The sequence below is a fragment of the Erpetoichthys calabaricus genome, chromosome 1 (genome assembly GCF_900747795.2).
Source record: "Erpetoichthys calabaricus chromosome 1, fErpCal1.3, whole genome shotgun sequence".
In the NCBI taxonomy this organism is placed as follows: Eukaryota; Metazoa; Chordata; class Cladistia; order Polypteriformes; family Polypteridae; genus Erpetoichthys; species Erpetoichthys calabaricus.
In genome coordinates, this window is record NC_041394.2 from 36,476,068 (window position 1) to 36,489,999 (window position 13,932).

Consider the following 13,932-nt stretch of genomic DNA (forward strand, 5'->3'; position numbering starts at 1 on the left):
GTCTCCTTCCATTGGCTCAGTCCCGGAAGTGACGTCAAGAGGACCAGGTGGAATCTCCCGTGAATGGTCTGTAGGCAAGGGAGAAAAAGAGTTGGTGCACTCTGCCACATCCCGGTATGTCTCGGAATTGTCCTTACTCAAGCCCTTTAGCTGCCTCCCATGCACACGTGTGTGACAATAAATACAATTAATCCGTTCCAGACCGTACGAACTGTATGTAAATATATATTTTTTAAAGATTTTTAAGCACAAAGATAGTTAACTATGAATGCACAGCGTAATAGTAAACTAACCAGCAAGCCTGCGATTCTCGAAAGAATCACAAATCCAGGAATGGCAATCAGTTTCTGTTCCCTCCGATATTTGGATGGATGAAATATAATGGAGGGTGGGTGTGTCCGGGGAAACGTCATTTAATTAAATAAGCATATTTGTACTAAAGTGGTTTCGTTTTGTGGAGTCGCAATTCCTTTGCCTCTGCTGACACCAACTGCCGGCACAGTGGATCACAGCAAGTGTAGTTTCCCGGCTGTGTTGTTCGGGTGCCACCCACTGACTGTGGGAAGCCGCATGGTTTGACTCTGGGGCGCTGAGGGGCTGTGCGCATGCGCCTCGGTGCGTCTGGCATCCGGAATGAAAAGTGATGGAGGGTGGGAGCGTCCTGGTAAAGTTTTCATTGAATTATAGATAATTTGTACTATCATTGTCACATTATGTAAGTCTAAAATGTGTTTGAGTTGTTGCACTTATAAGTAAAACCAATGTCCACGCGTTGGAATTTAGGTTGGTTGGTTCCATCAGGACGTAAATGCATGACAATATCGCGGTAAAACGGAGGCTCACCGTCTTTACTTTGAAACACAATTGCCACTTCATTAACGATGGGAACATTGTATCGTCTCGGATCCTGTTCTTTGTCCTTTATTAGCACTAAGGCAATTTTAGTTGGTGCCACACTGTCCGCTTCTGCTTTTGTATTGGCTTCTTTTTCAACCTCATGTAGCATCTTTATAGAGTTTGCTAATGGGTGATTGTTTATGACTGCAGCTACGTTTCTCATTATCAGCTCTGTGCATTGCTTGTTTTCAGGAAGGTTCATTCGTTGATAAACTGCGTCATCTAGATCTAACACGTACATTTGGGCAAATTTGCGGTGGTGATTTGGCTCAGGGTGCACTGTTCCAATCTGATGCAATATTTGTCCACACACGCGAAAGCAGTATGGGCCATTCCCAGGTGGTGGCTTGATATTTACCCCGGTAGATGCAAAAGCAAATGAATTATTGTAGGATCTAATGCATTCCATAAAGCTTTTACTTTCGGGTACATTGTTAGTCAAAAGCATATGTAAATATTCAGGATATTCATCCAAAGGAGGCAGCTTAACCTGACCTTTTTGACAACCACGTGTAAAGTCATCAGTTGTAATGCCAGTTTTTTCTTCAAGGAAGTTAAGTGATTGACAATGACTGCAAATGACATTCATTAATCCCAATGAATCCTCATGAATAGTGGACTCATTATAGAATGTGTTCTCAGCTAACTGTCGGAATTGTTCAGCGTCTGTCCATCGTTCCTGTGTTTGGCGGGGTCTTTGTTGGAATACTGAACAACTTTGTAGCCCTTGTGCAGTTCCGTTTTGGATCTGTGCCTCTCTTGCATGTAGTGTTTCAGAAACGCGTTGTAGGTGCCTTTGAGCTCTGTGTTGTTGGAGCCGTGACTCCTTTGCGTCCGCTGTTTCAGAGGTGTGTTGTAGGCGCCTTCGTTCATTTTGTTTATCCATACGGGCTCGTTTTTGTATTTCCGTTACTTGAGGTGTTTCGTTTTGGAGCCGTGACTTCTTCGCTTGTGGTGTTTGTGAAGCGCGTGGTAGGTGCCTCCGTTTATTGTTTGTATTAATGCGGTCTCGTTTTTGTTTCTCTGTTACTGAATTACCATTATGTGATTCAAACATGCCACACAGACTGCTGGCACATACATACTACTGACTCTGGGAAGCCGCTGCGTTTGACTCTGGGGTGCCGCGGCGCACTGCGCATGTGTATCAGTGCATCCGTGCATAAATTAAAACTGTGGTTTAGTAATATAGATAACACTGAGAAAACGCTGAACAGAGAAAACTAACATTGTAAGTTCATGCTACAGCCTTACGAACCGCTCACTGTAAACACTTTTTTTTAATGAGTTTTAAGCACGGGGAAAAAATGAAAATTTGAAAAATCCTAATTTATACAAAAACTAACCATAAACAACCAAGAAAACTAACCTTGCATGAGTCAAGTTCTGGCATGAAGGAAGTGAGGAGGAAGAACTAGCCACTCGTAGAAGGAGAGTTTTGCAGCAAATCGCCATGAATCTTCCTGGCTTTCTCGCATATGATCGCCTCGCTTACGCTATCCCCTGCAAGTTGCTTCTCGTTCAACCACACTAGCAACAGTTTTTCCACCTCTTCCAGCACTTGAGGCCTCTGCCTGGTTAACACTGTAACTCTTTCTGCTTTAGAATAGTCAAACTTCTTGTACTCGGCGGCAAGATCAGTAACAGGAATGCCACGCTCATACTTTTCAATAATTTCTTTCTTTAATTCGATTTCAATTTTCTTCGAACCTTTCTTCTCACCAACACTACCACTCTTCACTTGCTTAGAGGCCATGGTTAATTGCAAAATTAATGCAAAAGCACACGAAATACTGTAGAGCAGAAAGAGTTCAGAGTGAATGCAAGCACATCTGATCGAGAACAATGTACAGAGAGAGACTGAACACGTGCAGAAATTATTGGTGCGTACGAACCAGAAGGGAAACTGTCTTGTTCGTCACCCGAGTGTGTGGTCGTGAACAGATGCAAAAGTTTGGCGAACGTTTTGGTCGTAACCCGATTTGTACGTGTTCCGGGACGTTCGTGAACCGAGGTCCCACTGTACCTGGATTTGTTGAAGTTGCACCTCCTGCATTCAGTGCAGGGTTTTTTTCTCCAGAGGACATGTAAACTTCATACAGACAGTGACTGGTCAAGGCACGGATACACCTGTGAGGCATCCACACTAACCACTGAGCCACCATGGTACCCTTTATTTAACTATATATGAATTAAGTGCATTGTAACATTATTAATATGCATTTAACATGTGACAATGGCAATAGCATTGTAAGCATAATTTAAACAATAGAAAGATTTTTGTAACAGTAGATAAAAGCAGACACAAAAGGCAGAAAAAGGTTTGGGTTAGCCACCCAGTATACTTGGAATAAGCAAATGCAAAAAAAAAAAACACAGCTTTACAGACTGGAGTCCAAAACAGAACTGAGGGTTACAATTAACATGATTGTTATTCTGGCAGACTGGAGGAAATTATGTCAGAATGGGTGGAGCTGGAAGTGATGTCATACAAACTGAAAGTGATGGCTTTAGTGACAGGTGGGATTTCCTTCGGCTGGTCTATAGAGGAAATGGAGAAAGAGTTAGATAGCACTGCCATCCCCTGCTCCGCTGTGGAATTACATGTAATCGAGCCCTTTAGCTGCCTTCCATATACATATGTAGGACAATATATATTGTGACCATCAATCAAACAGGAGCAAGGCAACAGAAAATTTTAGGGTACCAATCCATTAGACTTGTCTATTCTTCTTGGTCATTTGGCTGCTCCCGTTAGGGGTTGCCACAGTGGATTATTTTCTTCCATATCTTTCTGTCCTCGTCACCTTACTCTGTCAAACCCATCACCTGCATGTCCTCTCTCACCACATCCATAAACCTTCTCTTAGGCCTTCCTCTTTTCTTCTTCCCTGGCAGCTCTATCCTTAACATCCTACTCCCAATATCTACAGCATCTCTCCTCTGCAGGTTTATGGATGTGGTGAGAGAGGACATGTGGGTGATGGGTGTAACAGAGCAAGATGACGAGGACAGGAAGATATGGAAGAAGATGATCCACTGTGGCAACCCCTAATGGGAGCAGCCAAAAGAAGAAGAAGATCAGTCTTTTATGGGGGGGGGGGGGGTAGAACACCAACAGGAATAGGACTGATATCACTTTTGCGCCAACTCTTTCTCTCCTGCCCAGGACAAATTAAACTGCACTGTGTCTGGACTACAGAATCAGATAACCATGAGGAACGCCAGAGTACAGAAGGCTGTCCATGTGGCTGAGTTTCTTGTGTTAGCGAGACCGTGTTCAGTTCTTCATACTTTTAGGTAACTCCTTAACTATACACAATAACAGCAAACAGTTGGAGTGTCAAACGTTTAACATCTACTGTAAGAGCTGAATTTGAATCCTGATCCAATGTGCACCTAGCATGTGTCTGAGTCTCATATCCATCTGAGCTTATGCTTAAAAGCTAATGCTGTAATTTTATTATTCACTATGATAAATGCACTTTTTGTTATTTTATATAACCCTTAAGAAAAAATGTTATATTTTATGGTATAATCATTTTTCTATATTTTGCATAGTACTACGTTTCCAGTTGATGTACCCAGCTGGATTATAAATTAGACCATTGTTCTCAAATCCATAAGAAAACAGGATGAACGTACAGAAAGTCACACATCTCTTAAAGTAAGAATAAATATAAAACATTTAAAAAGTCACATACACCCTAAGCCAGGAGTGTCCAACTCTGGTCCTGGTGGGCCACAGTGGCTGCAGGTTTTCATTTTAACCATCTTCTTAATTAGTGAGCCGCTTTTGCTGCTGATTAACTTGTTTTGCCTTAGTTTTAATTGACATGACTCAGACCCCTTGGCAGCCAAAAAATAATGAGACACAAAACAAGCTGCCACATGACCAGCTAACCTGAAAATAAAGAAAGGTGAAGGTCTCGGTCATGTTGGTTTGCTCAGGTCACCAAAACATCTTGACGGTGGTCTTAGAAGTAACAGAAAATCAACAGTCTGCTGTCGCAAAATGAGAGTAGCAACAAGTCATGATATTTAATACATGATTCAATTAAGAACAAGAACTGGCTTGTCATTAAGAAACTGGTTGGAGTGAAATTGGCTGGAGTCTGATGTTCCAGTTTAGCTGGTCATCTGTTGGCTCGTTTCACATCTCATTTCTGTTTGGCTGCCACTTAATGAAGAAACAAATCCAGTCAGAGGACTGAATCCTTAAAACCAGGGCTATTTAAATCAAGCAGTTAGCAGTTAAAACTACTCACTGGTTAGGAAAAGGGTTAGAATGAAAACCTGCAGCCACTGCGGCCCACCAGGACCGGAGTTGGACACCCCTGCCCTAAGCGGTGGACGGGGTTAAATTGTGGTCATTAAAGGTATCAACGTTTGTCATGTTCTATTAGCAACTGGGTGTAACCAATCATGTTAAACGTTTTCTGATTATGTAATGAATTCCTTTTATAAGTAGTGACCTAATCAATGACTTGTATAAATAGAGTGTAGAGGACACTTTTTTATTTGCAGCACATACTAATATGACAAGTTGTTGGCTCTTGCCAGATTTAGATAAAGAATAATGATTGACGTTTTCTCCTGCCTGCGTTTTATTGCTTATATCGGGGCATTCTAGTGGGGGTGTCTGTTTCAAATTTTCTTCCACACTACCTTCTCTGCTTTGTTTACTATACACATACATACTGAGCCTGCACAAGCTATTCAGACCTTTCACTTTTTCACATTATGTTATGTGGCAGCCTTATGCTAAAGTTGGATAAATTATTTTTTCTCCACATCAAGTACCACTCAATACCCCAGAATGACAAAGTGAGAGCAGGATTTTAGGAAATTTTTCAAATGTATTAAATATAAAACACTGAAATATCACATTGACTCAAACATCTGGACCCTTTGCTCCAACACTTGAAGTGTGATCCCATTCTATTAAACATCATTGAGATGTTTCTACACCTTCTTAGACTACCTGTGGTCAATCCAATTGATTGGACTGATTTGAAAAGGCAAACACACGTCTATAGAAGATCTCACATTTGACAATATTTGCTTTCCCACCACAAAAAATGTTTTTCAGGAACCAAGGATTCCTTTGCAGAGTCTCGGGTCATTTGTAGTTGCTGGTACTTATTTAGATCCTATTCCAGGGTATGTACTTTTTGTTCATCCAGGAACTATTGTGGGTCAGGCTCAGTTGATGAATTGTGCTGATTGGTTGACTGCCATCTTACAAATCTGTTAGTATCAGTGAAGATGGAGCACCGTACTTTACACCGTATCCATCTACATAGCCGCCTTCCTGGTGTCTTGCAACGTGTGCATCAAAGTAATAATCTCCCCCATGATGTCGCAATTGCTTTGAAGCAGTAAGGTGCCCTTATAAACTCCAGTTCACAATGCATCATGCCACATATTGCCTCCCTGGTGCGCCATGCCATGCACCACATTGAAGCAACAATATCCTCCATGAAGTTGTGATTGCTTTGAAGCAGTAAGGTGTGGGAATCCACCATGAATTCCCAATCACACCACATCAATTTTCATTTTGCCACCTCCCTGGTGTGCCATTCTAAGCACTGCATTAAAGCAATAATCCCCCAATTGAAATCAATGCATTAATGTGGGAGGAGACCCCGTGACATTCAAAATGCACCCCACTATACACCTCATCACTCTTCTTTGCACACCACACATTTTGTATAAAGATTACATTTCCAGTTGTTCAGTGGGAACGAAACATACAAAAGTGTCCCAGGACCACAAATGGCCCAGGGCCTACATTGTGTAGGAATTCATTGGTTCCTGAAAATAAAGTTCCTACCGTGGGACAGCGCCTAGTGTGTACCAAGGAAGAAAACAAACCAAAGGATAAGGAATTGCCTGCAGAGCTTAGAGACTGAGGTACAGGTCATGAGAAGGCTACAAAAAATTCTTCAGCATAGAAGGTTCCCAAGAGCACAGTGGCCCCTATAATTCTTAAACAGAATAAGTTTGGAACGACCACAATTCTTCTTAGAACTAGCTGCCCAGCCATACTGAGCAAATGGGGGAGAAGGGCCATGGTAAGAGTGGTGACCAAGAAAACAATGGTCTCTCTGTCTGAGCTTTAAGGAACCTGTGTGGAGTTAAAGGATAACCACTTCCAAAACTGACAATGCTGCACTAATGTGGGCTGTATTTGGTGTGGGGGGCGGGGGGGGGTCCTAGATGACACAGGAAGAGCCTGTTTGAAGTTTGCCAAAAGAACTCTGAGACTATGTAGTCAGATGAAACCAAGACTGTCTGACCACACGTGTTGTATTTGGAGGAAGCTAGGCAGCACTTGGCACCTGTGCAGTGCCACTCTAACAGTGAATCACCGTGCTGGCAGCCTCATGCTGTGGCATGTAGCGGCGGATACTGTGAGACTGGTCAGGATCAAGGGAAAGCCGAACAGAGCAACACGGAAGTGGCTTGGGGTCAACTCTGAATGTTTTTGAGAGACATGAAAGCCAGACATTGAAGCCAAAGGAGCTTTAACAAGGTACTGAGTAAAGAGTCTGAATACTTGTGTCAGTCTGAGATTCTGGTTTTTAACTTTTAATTAATTTGCAAAAACTTTAAGCTCATTTTCTCTGCGTTATTCATAGGGTATTGAGTGTTGCATGATGAGGGGAAAAACAGATTATTGAGTGTTCACTGTGCAAAAAGAGAATTGAGTCTGAATATTTTTTGAAGACACTATATATTGTCACAGCTAAGGGGCTGGAATGAGGGTGATTTCATGCCAGACCAGGGGTTGGCGGAGTGTACTAATCCTTTCTCTCTTTCGTCTGCAGACTAGTTACAGGAAATTCCACCTGGCCCCAATGACGTCACTTCTGGCTCCGGTCCCGATGGTACCAGCTATGATTCCGGCCACGACTTTAAATTCCGACTCCGACTTTAAAACCACCATTTTGTCTCTCATGAATCAGTTCTGTAATGGACTCTGTACTGAAAACATTTGACTGCTTTGTTTATGCACTGAACTTCCAGTATACGGGGTGGCTACCCCAAACCTTTTTGTGGTGTTTTTTCGTTTCATTTGACAATATACAGTATATACTAGCCACAGTATCTGTCAAAGAATAATTAAAAAATATTTGCTATCTCTTGCCCTACATGTACCCTTAGCACCTTTCCTCTGTATTTGCGTGTGTGTGAGCATCTCTTCAGCAGCGCACCCTCTCTGAAGCATATTCCCATAAAGCCTGTTTCTGAGATTCTGTCATAATTTTCAAGGCGTCATTCTCGTCCCCTGCTTGGTTTTATACTTTCCATCTTCAAAGTTTACTCTCTCAGTTTGCGCATTTACTCCTACTTGTGTGTCTCACACTCACACTTTGTCTATCGTCGTGTCCCCAAAGCAAAACTGACCAATCACAACAAGGCCAAGCTGAGGGAATGGACACACAGATTTTAGTGTTTTATTTTATATATATATATATATATATATATATATTGTGGTGCCCGGCGGGCACCCATGCCCAGCCGGGACGCCTAGGAGGAGTGGAGGAGGACTTGTGCCTCCTCCAGGATACGAGGGGGCGTCCTCCCTGGTGGTTTTGGGGACCACGGGTACGGAGCTTGGAAGCTCAACCCTGTAGGGGCCCGTGGTCACCGCCAGGGGGCGCCCCGATGCCTTGGGAGCATTGGCCCTCAGTACTTCCGCCACACCGGGAAGTGCTGGGGGGAAGAGACTTGAGGGCACCCGGTGGACTTCCGGCTTCACCTTGGGAGCTTCCGCCACACAGGGGTGTGGCTACGGAGGTCCTGAGGATGCACCTGGAGCCCATCCGGGGCACATAAAAGGGGCCGCCTCCCTCCAGTCAGGAGCGAGAGTCGGGAGGAAGAAGACGAAGCGTGTTGGAGAGGAGTGGAGGCGGACCAGAGACTGTGAAAGGCTTTATATTGTGGCCAGGACTTGAAGGAGTGATTGGTGCTTTGTGCACTGGGTTTTGTGCACTTATTGGATTTATAAGGTATAATAAACGTGTGGTGGACTATAATACGATGTCCGTCTGTCTGTGTCCGGGCAGCTTATCACAATATATATATATATATATATATATATATATATATATATAGATAGATAGATAGATAGATAGATAGATAGATAGATAGATAGATAGATAGATAGATAGATAGATAGATAGATAGATAGATAGATAGATAGATAGATAGATAGATAGATAGATAGATACTTTATTAATCCCAATTGCAAATTCACATTCTCCAGCAGCAGCATAATGATACAATAAATAATATTAAAGAATGATAATAATGCAGGTGAAAAACAGACAATAACTTTGTATAATGTTAAATGTTAACGTTTACACCCCCGGGTGAAATTGAAGAGTCGCATAGTTTGGGGGAGGAACGATCTCCTCAATCTGTCAGTGGAGCAGGACAGTGACAGCAGTCTGTCGCTGAAGCTGCTCTTCTGTCTGGAGATGACACTGTTTAGTGGATGCAGTGGATTCTCCATAACTGATAGGAGCCTGCTGAGCGCCCTTCGCTCTGCCACAGATGTTAAACTGTCCAGCTCCATGCCAACAATAGAGCCTGCCTTCCTCACCAGTTTGTCCAGGCATGAGGCGTCTTTCCTCTTAATGCTGCCTCCCCAGCACATATATATACACACTGGAACCTCGGTTTGCGAGCATTATTCGTTCTGGTAACTTGTTTGTAATCCAAAGCACTCATATACCAAAGCGAATTTCCCCATAAGAAATAATGGAAACTCAGATGATACGTTTCACAACCCACAAATATTTATATAAAAATGATTAATACAATTGGCTCCAGCTGACCCCCGTGACCCTATGTTTGGATTCAGCGGGTTGGAAACTGGATGGATGGATGGATGGATTAATACAAAATCTTCACTTTAACTAATGGAATCACTGCTATCTGTTGGCTCACTGGAATCTTTTTCTTTTTTTGCGACTTTAACAAGGAACCTATCTAATGACAGTTGCTTTTGCCTGAAGAGTCACTACACTTGGACACAAAATTAAAAAAATGCTTTACGCACCTTAAGGATTCTAAACTCTTTTGAGATTTCCCCCCAAGGGGACAACACACGAATGTCCCAAAGCAACCGCAGGCTCACAGCACTGTAGCAGTTCGCCGTAAAAGAGAATCAGAAAAGATTTATGGTCAAGCTATAAGCACTTGCCATCGATGGGTGATGCAAGGAACATTATAAATGCAAGAGCACAGTATTACTTAGCCACTAACCTGGCCACGACCCTGCCTGATTGCTGTGTCTCTGTATAGGAAAGTGGTAGATCCTGCTACAATAAATAACCGTGCTGTTCCTGTTTCACGCTGAATAAAGCTGGTTTTGCTAAAGTACTGAGACTCAGCCTCGTGTTTTGGGGTGCATGACAGAGACTCGCACGTTACACCCCCCACACGTGGTGACCATGCTATATTAAACAGTATAAACTTGTACGGATGTTAACTATATGAGTGAGGCACGCCGACTGAGAACGAGCATGGTAGACGATTACCCACAATCTCCACGTGACGCTCAGCTGACAAAGCGTATACATACTACTCGTATTGCAAGACCTCGCTCGTTTATCAAGTTAAAATTTATTAAAAATTTTAGCTTGTCTTGCAAAACACTCGCAAACCAAGTTACTTGCAATCTCGCAATCCAAGGTTTCACTGTATTATATATATATATATATATATATATATATATATATATATATATATATATATATATATGTAGTTTATATATATTTATATATATATACATATATGCAGTATATACAGTATATATACAGTATCTTACAAAAGTGAGTACACCCCTCACATTTTTGTAAATATTTTATTATATCTTTTCATGGGACAACACAGAAGATATGTCACTTTGATCCAATTTAAAGTAGTCCGTGTACAGCTTGTATAACAGTGAAAATTTGCTGTCCCCTCAAAATAACTCAACACACAGCCATTAATGTCTAAACTGTTGGCAACAAAAGTGAGTACATCCCTAAGTGAAAAATGTCCAAATTGTGCTCAAAGTGTCAATATTTTGTGTGGCCACCATTATTTTCCAGCACTGCCTTAACTCTCTTGGACATGAGTTCACTATAGCTTCACAGGTTGCCACTGGAATCCTCTTCCACTCCTCCATGTTGACATCACAGATCTGGTGGATGTTAGAGACCTTGTGCTCCTCCATCTTTCGTTTGAGGATGCCCCACAGATGCTCAATAGGGTTTAGGTCTGGAGACATGCTTGGCCAGTCCAGCACCTTTACCCTCAGTTTCTTTAGCTAAGGCAGTGGTCATCTTGGAGGTGTGTTTGGGGTCGTTATCATGTTGGAATACCACCCTGCGGCTCAGTTTCCGAAGGGAGGGGATCATGGTCTGCTTCAGTATGTCACAGTACATGGTGGCATTCATGGTTCCCTCAATGAACTGTAGCTCCCCAGTGCCGGGAGCACTCATGCAGCCCCAAACCATGACACTCCCACCACCATGCTTGACTGTAGGCAAGACACATTTGTCTTTGTACTCCTCACCTGGTTGCCACCACACACGCTTGACACCATCTGAACCAAATAAGTTTATCTTGGTCTCATCAGACCACAGGACATGCCTCCAGTAATCCATGTCTTTAGTCTGCTTGTCTTCAGCAAACTGTTTGTGGGCTTTCCTTGTGCATCATCTTTAGAAGAGGCTTCGTTCTGTGACGACAGCCATGCAGAACAATTTCATGCAGTGTGCGGCGGGCGTATGGTCTGAGCACTGATAGGCTGACCCACCACCCTTTCGACCTCTGCAGCAATGAGTCTGGATATGACGCTGAGCACGTGCACTCAACTTCTTTGGTCGACCATGATGAGGCCTGTTCTGAGTGGAACCTGTCATGTTAAACCGCTGTATGGTCACCGTGCTGCAACTCAGTTTCAGGGTGTTGGCAATCTTCTTATAGCTGAGGCCATCTTTATGTAGAGCAACAATTTTTTTTTTTCAGATCCTCAGAGAGTTCTTTGCCATGAGGTGCCATGTTGAACTTCCAGTGACCAGTATGAGAGAGTGTGAGAGCGATAACACCAAATTTAACACACCTGCTCCCCATTCACACCTGAGACCTTGTAACACTAACAAGTCACATGACACAGGGGAGGGAACATGGCTAATTGGGCACAATTTGGACATTTTTCACTTAGGGGTGTACTTACTTTTGTTGCCAGCGGTTTAGACATTAATGGCTATGTGTGAGTTATTTTGAGGGGACAGCAAATTTATATATATATATATATATATATATATATATATATATATATATATATATATATTATAGCAGACTGCTGGGGCCCTTATCTGGGAGGGACGCCTCAATAATGGAAAGTTTATTTTGGACACTATCTCCCCCTGAACGCTAGAGGGCAGATCCCTTGTGGGGTCATGGGTTTGGAGCATAGAAGCTCAACCCTTCTGGGGCCCGTGGCCACCCCCAGGATGCGCCTGGACATTTGCTGAGCCCAGTTTGGCGACACTTCCGGGTGTGGCGGTGGAAGAAGCTCATTGGACACCTGGAGTGTCCTATAAAAGGAGCCAGCCACCAGTACTCGGGGAGCCAGAATTGGGAGGAAGTGGACAATGCTTGCCGGGAGAGGAGTGGAGGCGGTCAGAGAAGAAGAGGGTTTTGTGCTGGACTCTGCTGTTGGGAGCTTTATGTAATGTGGTACTGTGGGGAGCAATAGAAATGAGCTTCCCCGCGTGAATAAACGTGTGCTATGTGGCAAACTCGTATCTCTGCCTGTCGGTGTCAGGGTTGTGGCGGCTGGAGCGCCCCTAGGATTCACTACATATAGGCAAAAACCCTTTCAAGCGCATTGTGGAGAAACTCACTATTGATGCAGTCCTGTCAGGGATAGATGAGTGCCTTTGTGATGAAATGCTGCGGAACGACATCCATTCACTGCTGGATCTGACCCACAGACTAGAGGGTGCACAAGCCACCTGGAAACAACGGGGGCTACCCAGGCTTAAACCAGATTTAGATTTGGACAAAGCTTCAGGGGGAGATGTAAGGTTTCTAAACTCTTTTGGGGCTCCCCCCAATGGGACGACACACCGAAGAGTGTCCAGAAGCGCAATCGTCATGTCTGTGGAAGACAGCATATCGGTCGCCGGGGCAACCGTAGGCTCCTAACTCTGCAGCAGCTCACCGCAAAAACAAATCCTAAAAGATCGCGGTCACACTATGAGCGCCTGCCGTTGATGGGTGATGCAAGGAATATTGTAAATGCAGGGAACAATATTACTTGGCCATTAACCTGGTCACGACCCTGCCTGATTGCAGTGTCTGTGTGTAGGAAAGTGGTAGATCACGCTACAATAAATAACCATTTTGTTCCTGTTTCAAGTTGAATAAAGCTGGTTTTGCTAAAGAACTGAGACTCAGCCTCATGTTTTGGGGTGCAAGACAGGGACTCACACCTCACTATATATATATATATATATATATATATATATATATATATATATATATATATATATATATATATATATATATATATATATATATATATATATATATACATATATATATATATATATATATATATACATTTATATATATAATATACATATGTCTGCGGTGGGTTGGCACCCTGCCCAGGATTGGTTCCTGCCTTGTGCCCTGTGTTGGCTGGGATTGGCTCCAGCAGACCCCCGTGACCCTGTGTTTGGATTCAGCGGGTTGGAAAATGGATGGATGGATATACATATGTTGTGATGGATGGCCGGCAGCTCAACTGCCCCTGGAATGGAAGGATGGGGGAAGGCAGCTACTTGTCAACACTGCCTTCCCCAAAATGCTAGATGGCAGCTCCCCAGGAAAGTGGCAGTGCCCCGGATTCCCGCAGGGCATCTTGGGACTTGGAGTGCGGTTTCTCAGCCGTCAGGGGGAGCTGTCAAAGGATATGGGGACTCATCCTTTCCTTCTAGCCCCGAAATATGAGGTAGT